General features: G+C 46.0%; 2 long non-coding RNA genes across 2 annotated transcripts in view; both read left to right on the top strand.

Annotated features, from left to right (window-relative positions):
* The window catches only part of LOC311609544, a 134,830-nt gene that overhangs the window by 18,807 nt on the left and 101,665 nt on the right, over window positions 1–14,358 (top strand). The window lies entirely within an intron of this gene.
* Window positions 7,533–13,338, top strand: LOC311609549. The gene is made up of 3 exons (XR_014783424.1): window positions 7,533–7,644; window positions 8,403–8,502; window positions 13,134–13,338. It is a non-coding gene; the product is annotated as an uncharacterized lncRNA (long non-coding RNA).

Genomic DNA, 14,358 nt, shown 5'->3' with positions numbered 1-14,358 from the left:
CTTACATCCTTATTCAAAAGCTGGAGGCAGATACATAGAGACACTGGCAACAGCATGGGCTTTGAAACCTTTAAGCCCACCGTCAGTGGTACACCTCTTCCAACAAGGCCACACCTCCCAATCCTCCCCAATGCACTAAATTGTGGGTGATAGAGAGATGACTTCACTTAATGCATAGGGCAGGTGCGAGAAGGCAAGGGAAGAGAGACTGTGATGGTGGAGGGTGTTGTCTTGGTTGCTGGGGTCTTTCTGCGTGTCCCCAAACACCACTCATTGCCACTCATTAATTGGATTAAACCCACCAAGTTGATGAAGAAACGAATGAAAGAGCTAATGAGAAGGCAGCATAGGTGAATGGAGAAACAGATGCCAGGAGATTCCATCCTAGTCCTCTGGGAATTGGAAGTAACAGAGAGAAGTACTTTGAATTTGCAGCCCCACCCCCCCTACCACCCCCTCTCCTGGACCCCCCTCCTTTTCCTTACTCTCTCCTTTCTCCCCTCCCCGGCACTGCTTCCTTCTCTCTTTCAGTTCCCCTCTGGCTCCTCTTCTTTCCATGTCCTCTCCTCCTCCTCTTGTACTCTTCCCTCCCCACCCCCACCTTCTCTCTTTTGTTGGCTTAGGAAGATCAAGTCAGGTTTCTTGGAACTCAAGGGACAAGGAAATCTACCTGGCCGCCAAGTCCAGCAGGCTTAGCGTCGACGCCACTAAAGCATGTATGCCTTCCATTGCTTTGCAGCCACTTCTCCATGGTTGCCATCTTTGTCCAAGCATAAACCCACAGTTGAGTAAGGTCTTTGTGGTTTCAGTGATAGGGTTGAGCCAAGACCAACTGAAGAGATGCCCAAAATAGGGGCTTTTCGTCCAGCCAGCCGTTCGCCTGCAGTGGGTAATGTCTACACCTGAGCCTAGACGTCAGGCTTTCAGGTGCTGCTCTCATGGTGACCAGCTGATGAGTCTTTGACACATCTTACAAAACTCTCAGCTTCAGTTTGCTTTGGTGGGGTTTCCATCTCTAAACAACGTGGCTGTGGGAGTGGGATGATGAAGACGAAGGTGCTTTGCCAATGAGAACTGACCATGGAAAGGAAAGGGTGAGTGATGGCATTGCCAGCCTGGCCACCCCTACGAGCTGTTGAGCTGTTCAAGGCCGTGGGCTGGCTTTTGTTCGAGGCCATATCACTTTGCTTAGGACGGAGCCTGGTGCAAAGAATATGCTCATCAAGGCTTTGCTGAATGAACACACACACACACACACACACACACACACACACACACACACACTCACACACACACACACACACACACACTCACACACACGTGTGAGTGTGTGTGTGTGTGTGCGTTGGGATAATCTCTTGTGCACTGTGTAAAAGTTTTCTTTGCATTACTCAAATGTTTTTTCCTATTCCAGCAGAGAGTTGAGAACAGGCTGGACTTTGGTTATTTTTTTATGAAGGATCACCTGTCTCAGCTTTTTGTAAACATCTTCTCCATCACTTTCTGATTGGAGAGGATAGGTGGGACATCCGGCTGAGATAGGAACTATGGGAAAGAAAAGAAAAAGCAAATTCGCCAGCTGGAGGATAGAAGAGAGTAAGAAACAGGTGCAGGCTGCGGGGGTGGGGTGACAGGGAGGGAATGACCCACCCTCTAAAAACAAAAAGGGAGAAGGGTCGTTAGCCACGTGGCAGAATGTAGATTAGTATAAATGGGCTAATTTAAGTTATATGAGCTAGGTGGGAACAAGCCTAAGCTAAGTCCCCATGTCATCACTTGGGTGGCTGGTGGGTGGAGACAGTCCTTCGAGATTGTGTGTGTGTGTGTGTGTGTGTGTGTGTATGTGTGTGTGTGTGTGTGTGTGTGTGTGTGTGTGCGAGCGCGCGCGCGCCCTCGAATTAGTGAAGTTTAAGGAGGAGGAACACAATCACATACCTAGCACTGCAGGGACAGCTTAGTACTTAGGAGCACTGGCTGCTCTTGCAGACGATTTCAGGTAGGTTCCTAGCATCCACACGTGGGTCACAAACATCTACAACTCACAAGGCAGGCATGTGGTGCCTATACATACATGCAAGCAAAACATACACATAAGATAAAAATTGAGAGAAATTCAATGGCAATGGATTTGAGAGAGGTTGATGGGCTATTTTGAATTAGCTGTTTAGTAGTGGATTTTCTTAAGAGGTAACAGTTAACCCGAGATCTGTCATAAGAAATGTCAGTGGTGAGAAGGTCTCGGGTAAACATTTTCTAGATGGAATATAATGAATACACTAGCAAGGTGAGCATCCTGAGAACGGATCAAAGTAAATGCTCCCTCAATTCAGAATGATCAGAAAGCTTGAGGTAAGGACCATGCCAGCTCCCTGACACAGAGCAGGGGGCTAAGTAGTTGCCTGATTAAGTATGTACAAGGGACACAGAAGGTCAGAGGAAAGCCCCAGAGAGCAGAGAGTGTTCCTATCCGCTGGGTAAGGGTGGAGCGACTGAGACCAGACACGGAGCATGCAGGTTGGTCCTGTGGCTTCGGCTAACATGTTTTAGATGTAAGTTTAGATGTGATGGAATGGAAGACCTTTGAGGGGTTTTAAACTAAGCAATGTACTCCAACTTATTTTAAAGTGATCAACTCAAGGGCTGGGGCAATGGCTCAGAGGCTAAGAGTGCTTATTGCTTTTGCAGAGGGTGTGGGTTCAGTTCTCGGCACCCACGTGGTAGTTCATAATCGTCTGTGATTCTGGTTCCAGAAGATTGCTGTCATCTTCTGACAGGTGCACATGGACATATATGCAGGCAAAACACTCATAGACATAAAATAAAAATAAATCTTAAAAAAAAAAACACCCCACAAAACAAGACACCTTGTCTGCTGCGCAGACAATAGGAAGACAATCAGGCAGAAGCCCCGGGGCTAGGTAGAGCATTGGAGTAGTCCAACAGAGTAGTGGTGATGGGGTTAGAAAAAGAAAAGGGTTCAAGAAGGGAATTTGGCACCTCCTCTGCAGATGGTGGTGGTAGCTGGGAGAGTGATGCTGCTGCAGAGAGGTGGGAGATGCAGGTGGAGTCTGGGTCTCAGCCTAAGACATTGGTGGTTAACTAAAGGGAGGAAGACAGACATGAAAGGCATGGGCTATTGCTCCAGACAGGGGAAATCAAAGCAGGGTGGGCTTGTTGGAGGTGCTGCAAAGAGCCACATCTGGAAAGAGGATAAGAAGGGAGGAACAGGTGTGTCAAACTCCTGAAATGGAGGGGCCACTGTGGACACGTTCAAGTTCATAGCGTCTATGAGATCTCCATGTTGCGTGGTATCTAAAGTATTTCCACTTACATATTTTTATCCGTACGTTTCTTGGTTTTGAGACTGGTGAGGAAACAGTGAGTCAGGGCTGTGACTGGTTTTTCTTGTGTCCCTCACAGTGCTGGAACAAAGCCTTCTGCGCATGTGGAGATAAGGAAAGATATTTGATTGGCAGAAGAACTAAGGGCAGGGAAATGAAAGAGACAGAAAGCGAGCATTTCCCAGTTAGCTGCAGCGATTTGCTAAGCTCCTGCATTAGGTTCTGGCACTGTTTGGCCCGGGTGAGAGAAGGGAGCTGAGAAGGGACAAGAGACCAGAGGCCGCAGCGAGGGGACTCCTTTCAGTCCTCTGACCCCCTTCCATCTCTTTTTTAAAAATATATTTTATTAATTTATTCACATTACATCTAAATTGTTATCCCATCCCTTGTATCCTCCCATTCCTCCCTCCCTCCCATTTTCCCCTTACTCCCCTCCCCTATGACTGTGACTGAGGGGACCTCCTCCTCCTGTATAAGATCATAGGGTATCAAGTCTCTTCTTGGTAGCCTGCTATCCTTCCCCAGAGTGCCACCAGGCCTCCCCATCCAGGGGACATGGTCAAATATGGGGCACCAGAGTATGTGTGAAAGTCAGACCCCACTCTCCACTCAACTGTTCATAGCAGCCTTGTTCATAATAGCCAGAACATGGAAACAGCCTAAGTGTCTTTCAGTAGAAGAATGGATAAAGAAACTGTGGTACATTTACACTATGGAATACTACTCAGCTATTAAAAACAAGGAATTCCCGAAATTTGTGGACAAATGGATTGAACTAGAAATGATCATAATGAGTGAGTTTAAAGGCCTCTTCTGTACATAGTTGTGCTGGGCTTGACTGCTGCCACCTTGTCTCTTATGGTATTCCTTTCAGCTCTCTGGGCTGCGTTTGTGACACCACTGACCTGTTTCTGTGTCTGAGGAACTCTCTTTCATCATCACGTGTAGTATTACACCATTAAGTTTTGGGTGGTTTTTTTTTCCTCCCGTTCTTAGCTTCTGGAGACTCATGAGACTCATTGAATCTTATACAAATACCTAGGCCATAGAGCTAGGCTTTTCTCTGGCTAGCTCATAATTTAAAAGAACCCATTTATACCAATTTGCATTCTGCCTTGTGGCTGGTTACCTGAGTTCAGGCACCATACATCTGTCCTCCTCACATCTCGCCATCTGAATCTTCTTGCACCTTGTTCTATCCTAGAGTCCCTTCTGCCAGCTGCTGGGAGTCCCACCTATTTGCTGCCTCAGCCATAGGCCATAATTGGTTGGTTGTTTTAAATAGACTGTTGATACATTTATACAATATACAAGAGAGTCCTTCTACAATCACGCACATTTAACCAGCTCTACCTAGTGCCCCATTTGTGTCAGGGAGTTAAACCAGTCCTGGCCTCAAACTTTTTGATTATCCCAAATCTTTCCTGTACTGTGCTTTTTTGAAGAAAATGCCATGTCATAGTTATTATTATCTTCGGTGTTTCTGGCATGTAGGGGTCTATAGCATCTTGGGAAACGGATGTTAATGGAAAGAGATGCAGGGCTCTTGGTGTCATGTACGTGTGGCAATGGGCCAGTGTTTGGAAGGAAGACAGGAACAGGGCTGGAATACTGTCTGGCACATTCTAGCTCCCTGAGTACTGGGATTAAAGGTGTGCACCATAATTCTCTGCAATTTTCTTTTTCTTAAAAAAGAAAAAAAAAAGTAGAAAGGAAGAAAGAAAGAAAAAGAAAAGAAAACCATTGTTGGGTGTGGTGGCAAACGCCTTTAATCCCAGCACTTGGGAACCAGAGGCAGAGGAAGAGGCAGGTGGATTTCTGTGAGTTCTAGGTCAGCCTGGGCTACAAATTGAGTCCAGGATAGCCAAGGTTACAGAGAAACCCTGTCTCAAAAGTCCAAAAAAATAAAATAAAAATCAAATGACTCACTGATTATGAGGGGTGTGTGTGTGTGTGTGTGTGTGTGTGTGTGTGTGTGTGTGTGTGTATGTATGTATGCACATGCTTTTGTATACACATCCATGGAGGTCAGAGGAAAAGTAAGTTCCTTTCTTCCACCACGTGACGTTGGGCATCTAACTCAGATTATCTGCCTTAGGATGAAATGTCTTCACCTGCTGAGCTATCTTTCTGACCCAGGAAAGATGTTCTAAAACTCTCCCATGGCTCTTTGCTCAAAGGTAGAGAATTCCCAGGGAAGCCAATGGAAGCTTTATGGTGCTAGTCTTGCAATTATTTCTTCTTCATCTATTTCTCTCAACAAAGGTGCCAGAGACCTTGGGGTTTGGGGTGCTGGGTGGAGGCCAGTAAACTAGAAAAGGACAAGGACCCCGCCTTCGGCTTTCACTTAGAGCTAGAGAATTGAGGGGCCCTGGAGAGCAACGAACTAGATTAGTCAAATAACGCAGATCTGTCCTCACAGACCCTGCTTGGTGAATTTGAGGCGGAAAAGATACATAAAGCGTGTGGGGCATCCATAGGAAAAGGCTGCCTTTAGCTCTACGTCCAAAGGAGTCAGTAAATTCAGCACCACTATGTACAGAGAGGAGGAAGGGAGGAGGAAGGGGGACTGACTGTAGAGTTGATGGAGGGTGATGCTTTTATCATCCAGTGGAAGTCCTGATTCCTGCACGTTCCTGTGTCTTACTGTGGTGCCCTCTTTACAGTACTGTCTGGAGAGCCATCTGGTCCTACTTATAAGTCTGGTGCAAAAGAGAAACCCAGGGCATATGATTTCGATTGTTGGGGAATAGCTCTAAACGGATGCTTGTGGCGCCCTTGCCACTGTGGTACCGAGTCAAGGGTGAGGGACTGCGGATTTAACACACACACACAAACACACACACACACACACACACACACACACACACACACACACACACACACACACTAACACAGAGGGTCCTTCGAGCTAAGAGAGCAGCAGCCACAGCAGCGGTTTATTATTCTCCTCCAGAGTTCCAAAGACCTTTCTTATAGGCAGCCAAACAGGAATCCTCCTCCCAGGTGAAATCCCTCAAGAAGTGATTGCGCACAGGAGGAAAAGTCTCAAGGAGTGGAGGGGCGCGCCCTCAGAGCAGTAAACATGACTAGCTAACCAAGATAAACACAGACATGGAAGCTGCTAGAAACAGGACATGAAACAGCAAGACAGGCAGGCAGCCCAGTCGGGCCTGGTTCCTACAGATGCTGCTCTTTGACAAAGTCACTCTACTTACATTCAAATGAGGCATTTAACATATATAGGTGGAGTGGTCATGGTTGGTGTAGTGCTTGTCTCGCATACGTGATGACGTCCTTGGTTTGATTCCCAGCATGGGGGCTCATGGCTCTAATTCCAGCACTTGGGAGGTGGGAGCAGATGGCTCAAACATTCCAAGTCATCCTCAGCTACACAGTGAGTTCCAGGCCAGGCTGGACACATCAGATTCTGCCTTCCAGAGAAATTAGTGATATATGGCAGAACAGAATACGAGCATCAATCAGTTGGCCACCTGGGCTATTCAAGTTGCATCCCCTTCTGTCTCCCCACAGCCTGTCTTCCGTTAGGGTTAGCGCGAGCCTGTCAACGTTGGAGGACACGGCAGGTGCTGCAGGAAGCTACTAGTGAGTGTTGAAGAGAGATGAGCTACGCATGTGCTTTTTCTTGATTAACAAGGGTACCCAGGTGACATCACTTTGCCTTCCTGTTTTAGGTCACTGCTAGCCCCAAGATGGAGGGACCTTCTAGAAGCCTCAGGGAATGGTAGGAGGTACCCATGGCAAAATTCTTCTTGGTGTCTCAACGGTTGCCGCTGCTCTCGCGTGCCTTCTATCAATACCCCTCCCCCACCCCACAAAACCCTTTCCCCACATACCCCTCCCCCACCCCACAAACCCTCTTTCCCCACATACCCCTCCCCCACCCCACAAACCCTCTTTCCCCACATACCCCTCCCCCACCCCACAAACCCTCTTTCCCCACATACCCCTCCCCCACCCCACAAACCCTCTTTCCCCACATACCCCTCCCCCACCCCACAAACCCCTCTTTCCCCACATACCCCTCCCCCACCCCACAAACCCTCTTTCCCCACATACCCCTCCCCCACCCCATAAACCCTCTTTCCCCACATACCCCTCCCCCACCCCACAAACCCTCTTTCCCCACATACCCCTCCCCCACCCCACAAACCCCTCTTTCCCCACACAAAAGGTGTTTAGGAAGCAGAAGCTAATTTTGCACAACGACTGACACTTGGTGGCAGGAACAAGCATTCGGCATGGTGTTTACTTTCCGGAAATTGCCAAGTGGTCTCCAAAGGTAGAATATCCATTACTAATTTAAAAAAAGAAAGAAAGAAAGAAAGAAAGAAAGAAAGAAAAAAAGGCTGAGACAAATACTGCATTGATGTTTGAATCTGGAATATCTCATCCTCTAAATTACCACTGGGCTAGCCTCGGAAGCATTCAGATACTACCATGGTTTACATTTTCGAGTCACCCTTTGTAATACTGAAAGCCTACAAAATACTCTTTCCTGGCTGGTGCAGGCCTATAGCATCAGCTATAGAGAAAGCCATGACAGGAGGATGACTGAACCTAGGAGCTAGAGACCATATAAAATAAAATAAAATAATAAAATAGAAGCAAAGCTAAAACTCCTAGGAAGAATTTGTCCTTCCCCATTATGTGAGATGTTGGGCTGGTTCTCAGGCATGCCAGAAGCTGAGGGTAGGGTGACGATGCACAAACGCCTATGTGAACGGCTGGGCCTGACCTTACATCCCAGCCTTGGAGGGCTGCCTTCAATTCCAAATATTTAGACCTGTGGTCGGACAAGTATTTTGATTTGGGGGGGGGGGTGGGTAGAAAAACGACGTCTGCCTTGGGGAATAAGCAGGTGGCTCATCTCCGGCTTCATTTGAACAGATCCCAGGCAACCCTCCAAACCTCAGAATATGGGTTATCTGCTTAAAATTAGGAGAATTACCAAGCTGGCCATGTCAGGTCTTTCTCCTGCTTCCCATCGCTAGTTTCAGTGACCTATTTGGCAAGCCTTTTCTGTCTCCCTCTCCACAGTGACCGATGAGCCACTGGTGACGGGTCCAGGCAAGGCTTCAATCATCTGACACCAACTGCTAGGTGTGACCTGGCTCTGAGCTGGATGTCAGGGACGCGGGTATGCTCCACAGACGCTGAGCTATTCTGTTGCAGCAAAAATGCTTCCCTTTTCTAAAGCAGAAACGATAGTTAATAAGTTCTGATAATAGCTCCTCCCACACACATCAATTTATCCCTTGGCTGGAGATCAAAATGAATTAGCCACGGAGCCAAAGGGCACGGGTTCAAGGCCTGACTGTGAGAACAAAACTTTAATTAGGAGTTTTGATTACTTCTCATAAGATATGCAGGATTCCAAGCTTTATCAACTTTTGGGAGGATCTAATGGATTGAAAAATAATTTTTTTTTTTTTTTTTGGCTAACAGGAAACAGAGTGAGACTGATTTTTTAAAAAATAACCTGGGGTCTGCTGTGAATTAGAATGACGCCACCGGTGCATTTCCCACGGGCGGCTAAACAGTTTCAGATAAAAATAACTCTCAGTGCCTTTTCCCCTCTTGTCCCAAGCAGGAGCATGTGTTTCCTGCTGATTAACAACAACAACAACAACAAAAAGCCACTGTATTTCCCAGTATCCCCGAGCCAGCCAACCCCTGTTTTCTGTATGCTTCAAACCAGTGTGGGGTTGGTCTAAGAAGGAAGCTGCTTAGAGGCTTAGGCTACCAACTCTCCCCAGTCTGGGGGTGGCACAGGGGCTGTGGTGAGCTGCAGTAGCCACGGAAGAATCCCCCAGGTTCCACCACACAAGGTGTTATAAGTATCTCCTCCTGTTCTCTCTCTCTCTCTCTCTCTCTCTCTCTCACACACACACACACACACACACCTTTTGCCTTCATAGTGAAAATGGTAGAAGAGTACACCAATGAAGTTTTGCATGAAATACATAGTTTCAAATGGTATGAAGACAAGGAAGAGTTTGTGACACTAGCAGGCTCAGTGAGTTCCAGTGCGAAGAGACAAATGTCTCATTCATGAGCATAAGACACCCAGAAAGATAAGGGAACGCAGGACAGCTTCTCCTCGCCCTTTGTTAGGTGGAAGCCAACCAGCTTTCCATCTCCTCTTGGTCCTCCCTGACAGTATTTAGAAACATCTTTTTTTGTTTTTGTGTTTTTTTGTTTTTTTGTTTGTTTGATTTTTTTTTTTTTTTTTTTTTTTTTTTTTTTTTTTTTTGGAGACAGGGTTTCTCTGTGTACCCTTGGCTGTCCTGGACTCACTTGTAGACCAGGCTGGCCTCGACCTCACAAAGATCCACCTGCCTCTGCCTCCCAAGTGCTAGGATTAAAGGCAACATCCATTTCTTTAATGTCCACATCTATCCTCCATGAAGCCCTCGAGGGCAGGGATGTGTTGAATTCATCATCCCCAACAAACCAAACGCACCGCTTCTTTCCACACCCATAGAAACGGTTCCCTGAGAATTTATCGAATGATTAATGCTGAGTACTTAAGATGATCTTTAGGGAGATGAACCATTAGAAAGGCTGGGCCAATTTTTGCTTGTTTTATGGCTTTGGCTCAATGGTTGGCTATAGGAAGCCCATAATTACTACTATTAATAACAACAACAAAAAAAATGGCCGTGGTAGAATCTTTTGCATCATTCCTTTGATGCAGCCTTTGGCCCAGTGACAAGAATATCACCGAGGCCTGGGAACCAATCGTCAAGCTGCTTGGCAGAAGTCACAGCGGGGAGCCACTGCATCACTCTGCTGTGATGTCAAGGAAAGCCTGAGCCTTGGGTTCCCAGTAGAAGGCAGGTGTCTCTGCTTCCAGTTCAGATGGTAACATAAGCCTTGTATCCTGTATCCTGACCTTTGCTCTAGAGGCTCCAGGCCAGTCCTACCAGAGGCAGGCAGGCCCATACGGAAGTATACGCAGCCCCAGAAGGTCTCAGAAGTGCAGGTTAGCCCTGTGTCTATCATGCAAAGCTTGGAGGAAAAGACTCCACCACTCAGCAAACCCCCCCTTTTTTTTTCCCAAGCAAAGAATAAGAATTGAAAAAGAAACTGAGCAGCAGGCGTGGTGATGTGTGCCTTCAATTCCAGTACTCGAGGCAGAAACAGGCAGATCTCTGTGGGTTCCAGGATAGCCTGGTCTACATTGCAAGTTCCAGGATCTGAAGGTCATTGATGAAATCTTGCACGTCAATCCTTGGCCTCCAAACCCAAAGCCGTTTTTGTCAAATGGTGGTAGTGGGTGGCACCCAAGGACAAGACCTTCCGGCATGGTGGGTTCTAGGGTAGCTCCTTGAAGTTTTACTGTGTTTTGCAGGTATGTTGTTACCCTTATAGTCAGAAAAGACTTGCTCGGTGGCAGGGAAACCTCTAGAATCTGACAGACAATGAGGTGGTTGTAGGACAGAAATGGGAGATGAGAAGAAAGATTATGAAAACAATCATTTGTCACTTGGCTCGCAGCCCTAGGTAAGCACTCAGCCAACACCCAGAGAAACTGGGCCGCAGTTAACTAGGTTTGGGGCCAGAGGCAGTAGGAGAATTTATTAGCTTATGGAACAATTTTGTGCTGAGGAGGAAGAGTTCAGGAGTGATAGAGAAGCTTCCTTCTTAGGGTATCTCTTTCTGAAGACGCCGTACGGCCTGGTCTACTTTGGGTGTCAGATGAAGTGAGGAAAAGACCCAGCATCCTTCGGGCTGTGTGCTTTCCCCTCACCCAAAACACAAGCTGCAAAGGGACAGGAAAGGGAAGGAAAACAAAACCCGATCTAATCAAGAAGGTCCCCGGACTTTGGACTCACAGGGAGGGTGAAATCTCAACAGTGAAAAAGAAGAAAACACCACAGTTTATCATGTTTGGCTTCAGAATCAACAAAGGCCCAATTAACACCCATTTTGGAGGTTAGTCATTTTGGGACTTGCAGATAGCTTTTTAAACAAGACAGCTTGGAGTCTGCAGTGCTGGGGTAGCCCAAGTGTTGATAAAAAGGAATGTCAGAACAAATAAAGATTTCTACAGTAAATGCTGCAAACTTGGTGAGCTCCCGAGTTTGGGTTGTCAGCTTAGCTGCTTTCACTGCTGGAGGGGCCCTTGCTTGCCGGAAGTCAGCCTTTAAGCTGAGGCCAGTTGCTCTCTGAGAATTATTTTGCTACCTGTTCTTCTTGCCAGTCTTCCTGGGGACTCGCATCTTCTGGGATTTGTAGTTTGGGGTTGAGTCCAAGATTTTTTTTCCAGCTTGGGAATCAAAGTTTTATTCTTCTTGCTTTCCAAGTGTTTTGACATCACTGGTGTGATTATGACGGTCACTTGCCAGGAGAGGAATTCTACCTTTACTCACCCTTTGCTCTATTTGCTAAGTTCGTTCCTTAGGGAACGAGTGAGCGCTGAACCAGGAAGGTGGAAACTGGTTGCGGAGGGGCGATTTGTTGTAATCCTTGCGTCTGCTGCTTGTGTTTGTGTGTGTGCGTGTACGTGCCTGCGCGGCCCTGATACTGCATGGTAGTCCCCAGACAGAATCCCGGCTGGGTGTCTCCCCAGGTTGCACCTCCCCTTGTCACTCCCAGGGAGATGAGGACAGTTTCTTTTTCACTCTGTCATAATGATGAAATTAATTGAATGTCCACGCTCCCATTACTTACTATGGAGCCTTATGGCCAAATGGGATTGATGCAGCCTTGTTTTATAGTTGAGGAAACTGAGGCCAGGAGAAGAAAATAATCCCCTGTCACCGTCCCCCCCCCCCACCTCCCCACCTTCCCTAGAACTAGACCACAACTATTTGCATTGTGAGACTCAGAGTCCACAAGTGTTCCCTCATTAATTAGGACTGTCATTGTTCCCAGAACATTGCCAGAGCCCGTGGCTCTAAGTCTGGTGGTCAGATCCCCCCAGAGCTGCCTGGCTCACTTTATCTTTGCTTTTCTCTTTCTCCATCAGCATGTCAGACATTTGCAGCCTATCACCTGAGTCAGAATGATCAGAAATGCCACCACCCTCTCTGAAACTTCAGAGGCAGAAGCAGAAACTTCAGATGCTACTCAGGATATGATATTTTTAAAAACAATTTTCCCCAGGAAAAACAATTTATGTATCCTGAGAATCACTCTAGCTGGCCCAACAGCAACTTCCGGTCTCTCATTGATTTTAAAATACTGACATGTTTTGTAAGCCAGGTGGGACCGTATAATCAATTGTTAATATGAAAAATGTGTTGTAAATGAATGGTTTATCTTAAAACAACTGGCATTTAGGGCATTTGAAGTCTCTCTTCCAAATCCTATACTTACTAAACAAGCCAAAAATTCACTGTTATGACATTTGTTTATTTCTGGGGTTAAAATCCTTCTAGTAACTAAGAAGAGATATTGGCGGTTTTGTGTTCTCTGGCCATGTGAATAGTAACAAAGTTACCTTTTCTGCCTTAAAAAAAAAAATCACTTGTCTTATGTTGTTGTGAATGATAGCTTATCTGGGTAGAGAAGCCCTGGCTGACAGCTGTTTTACTTCAAAGGGGTAAAAAGAATTCTCAGCTGTCTGCTAACTCACTGCAGGTGGGGGTTACCTGTCTCTTCTTTGGATGTCAACTCTCTTTTCTTTGGTAGCTTTTAAAATGTCCTCTTTGCAGCAAATTTGTTGTTGTATGTTCACTATTACGTGTTTTCTTCGGTACTCAAGGTAACTTTGAGAATCCATATAATTTAATTATATTTTCTTTTTTGTTTTTGAGACAGGCTCTCACTGTGTAGCTCTGGCTGTCCTGGAACTCACAGAGATCCGCCTGCCTTTGCTGAGATTAATGGCATGTGCCTCCACTCCCAGTCCTGTGAAGAGTTCTATGTCTTTGAATATTCACAGGTGGTTATCCTAGTCTTCAACTCCTTACGAGGCATATATCAATATCTCCTCTTACTCTCTAACCGCCAGTTATATTTTCATTTTATTTTATTGAGACAGGGTCTCACTATGTATCTCTGGCTGTCCTGGAATTTGCTCTGTAGACCAGGCTGGTCTGGAACGCACAGAGATTAATTGCATATTTGTTTGATTGTTTTCTTCAATTTTTTAATGCCACATTCTAAGTAAATTCTTTAATATCATGTTTCAATTACTGAAATTGTTATATTCAAGACAATGAATTTTACCTAATAAGTTTTTTTTAAATTCAAACACTTTTTCTTTGTTTTCTTTTTCTTTCTTTGCTCTTGTTAGGTCCTGCTGCACGGTGTGGCTGGCATGCCCTGCCCTCTACCTAGGGGCATGGCTTCCCCTCTCCCACAGACTCACTGTATAAACCAGACACTTTGGTTTCACCGCCCCTTTTTGTCCCCCTTGCCACCCTTGTCTCTTGCCCTTTTCCCCCACCCCTGCCCTCTCTCCTTCCCTTCCCCCAGCCCCCAGTGTGCGCTCCCCCTTCCCCTCTCCCTCCTGAGCTACTTCAAATGAGCTTTCATTTATGTATTATAGCTTCGTCACCATTAGCTCATTCTGATTACTTAATCAACCTCCCCCCACCCCCATATGACAGGTTCTCACTATGGAGCTGAGGCTGGCCTCAAATGTAATGATCCTCTTGCCTCAGCCTCCTAAGATTTACAGAAACCCTGTACTTTTCATCATTAGGATTTCCAGTTGTTTTCTTTTTATATCTACCTGTTTGTGTTTCATTTTTCACTTGTTTTATTTCACAATTTAAATTATGATCGCTTCGCCAAAAGTTTTTCTTTCTGTTTTTTGAGGATCCTAACTATGTCTATTTTAAATTCACTTTCAAGATCTGCTATTACTTTCTTTTATCCCAAACCTTGATTTCTTTGGTTCCAGTTCTTGGTTTTAGAACTTTGATTGCACAACATATATTTGAAGAGACGTCACACACTCTTTCTTCTCCTGTGCATTTTCCTCCTTGCATATTTTGTTCTGTCTAGCAGGTTTTGTTTTGTTTGGTTTGGTTTTTCG

This window comes from Acomys minous (genome assembly GCF_964271855.1).
Source record: "Acomys minous genome assembly, chromosome: 11".
Lineage (NCBI taxonomy): Eukaryota > Metazoa > Chordata > Mammalia > Rodentia > Muridae > Acomys > Acomys minous.
The sequence above is the reverse complement of the archived record's forward strand: the minus strand, read 5'-3'. Positions and strand labels throughout refer to the sequence as shown.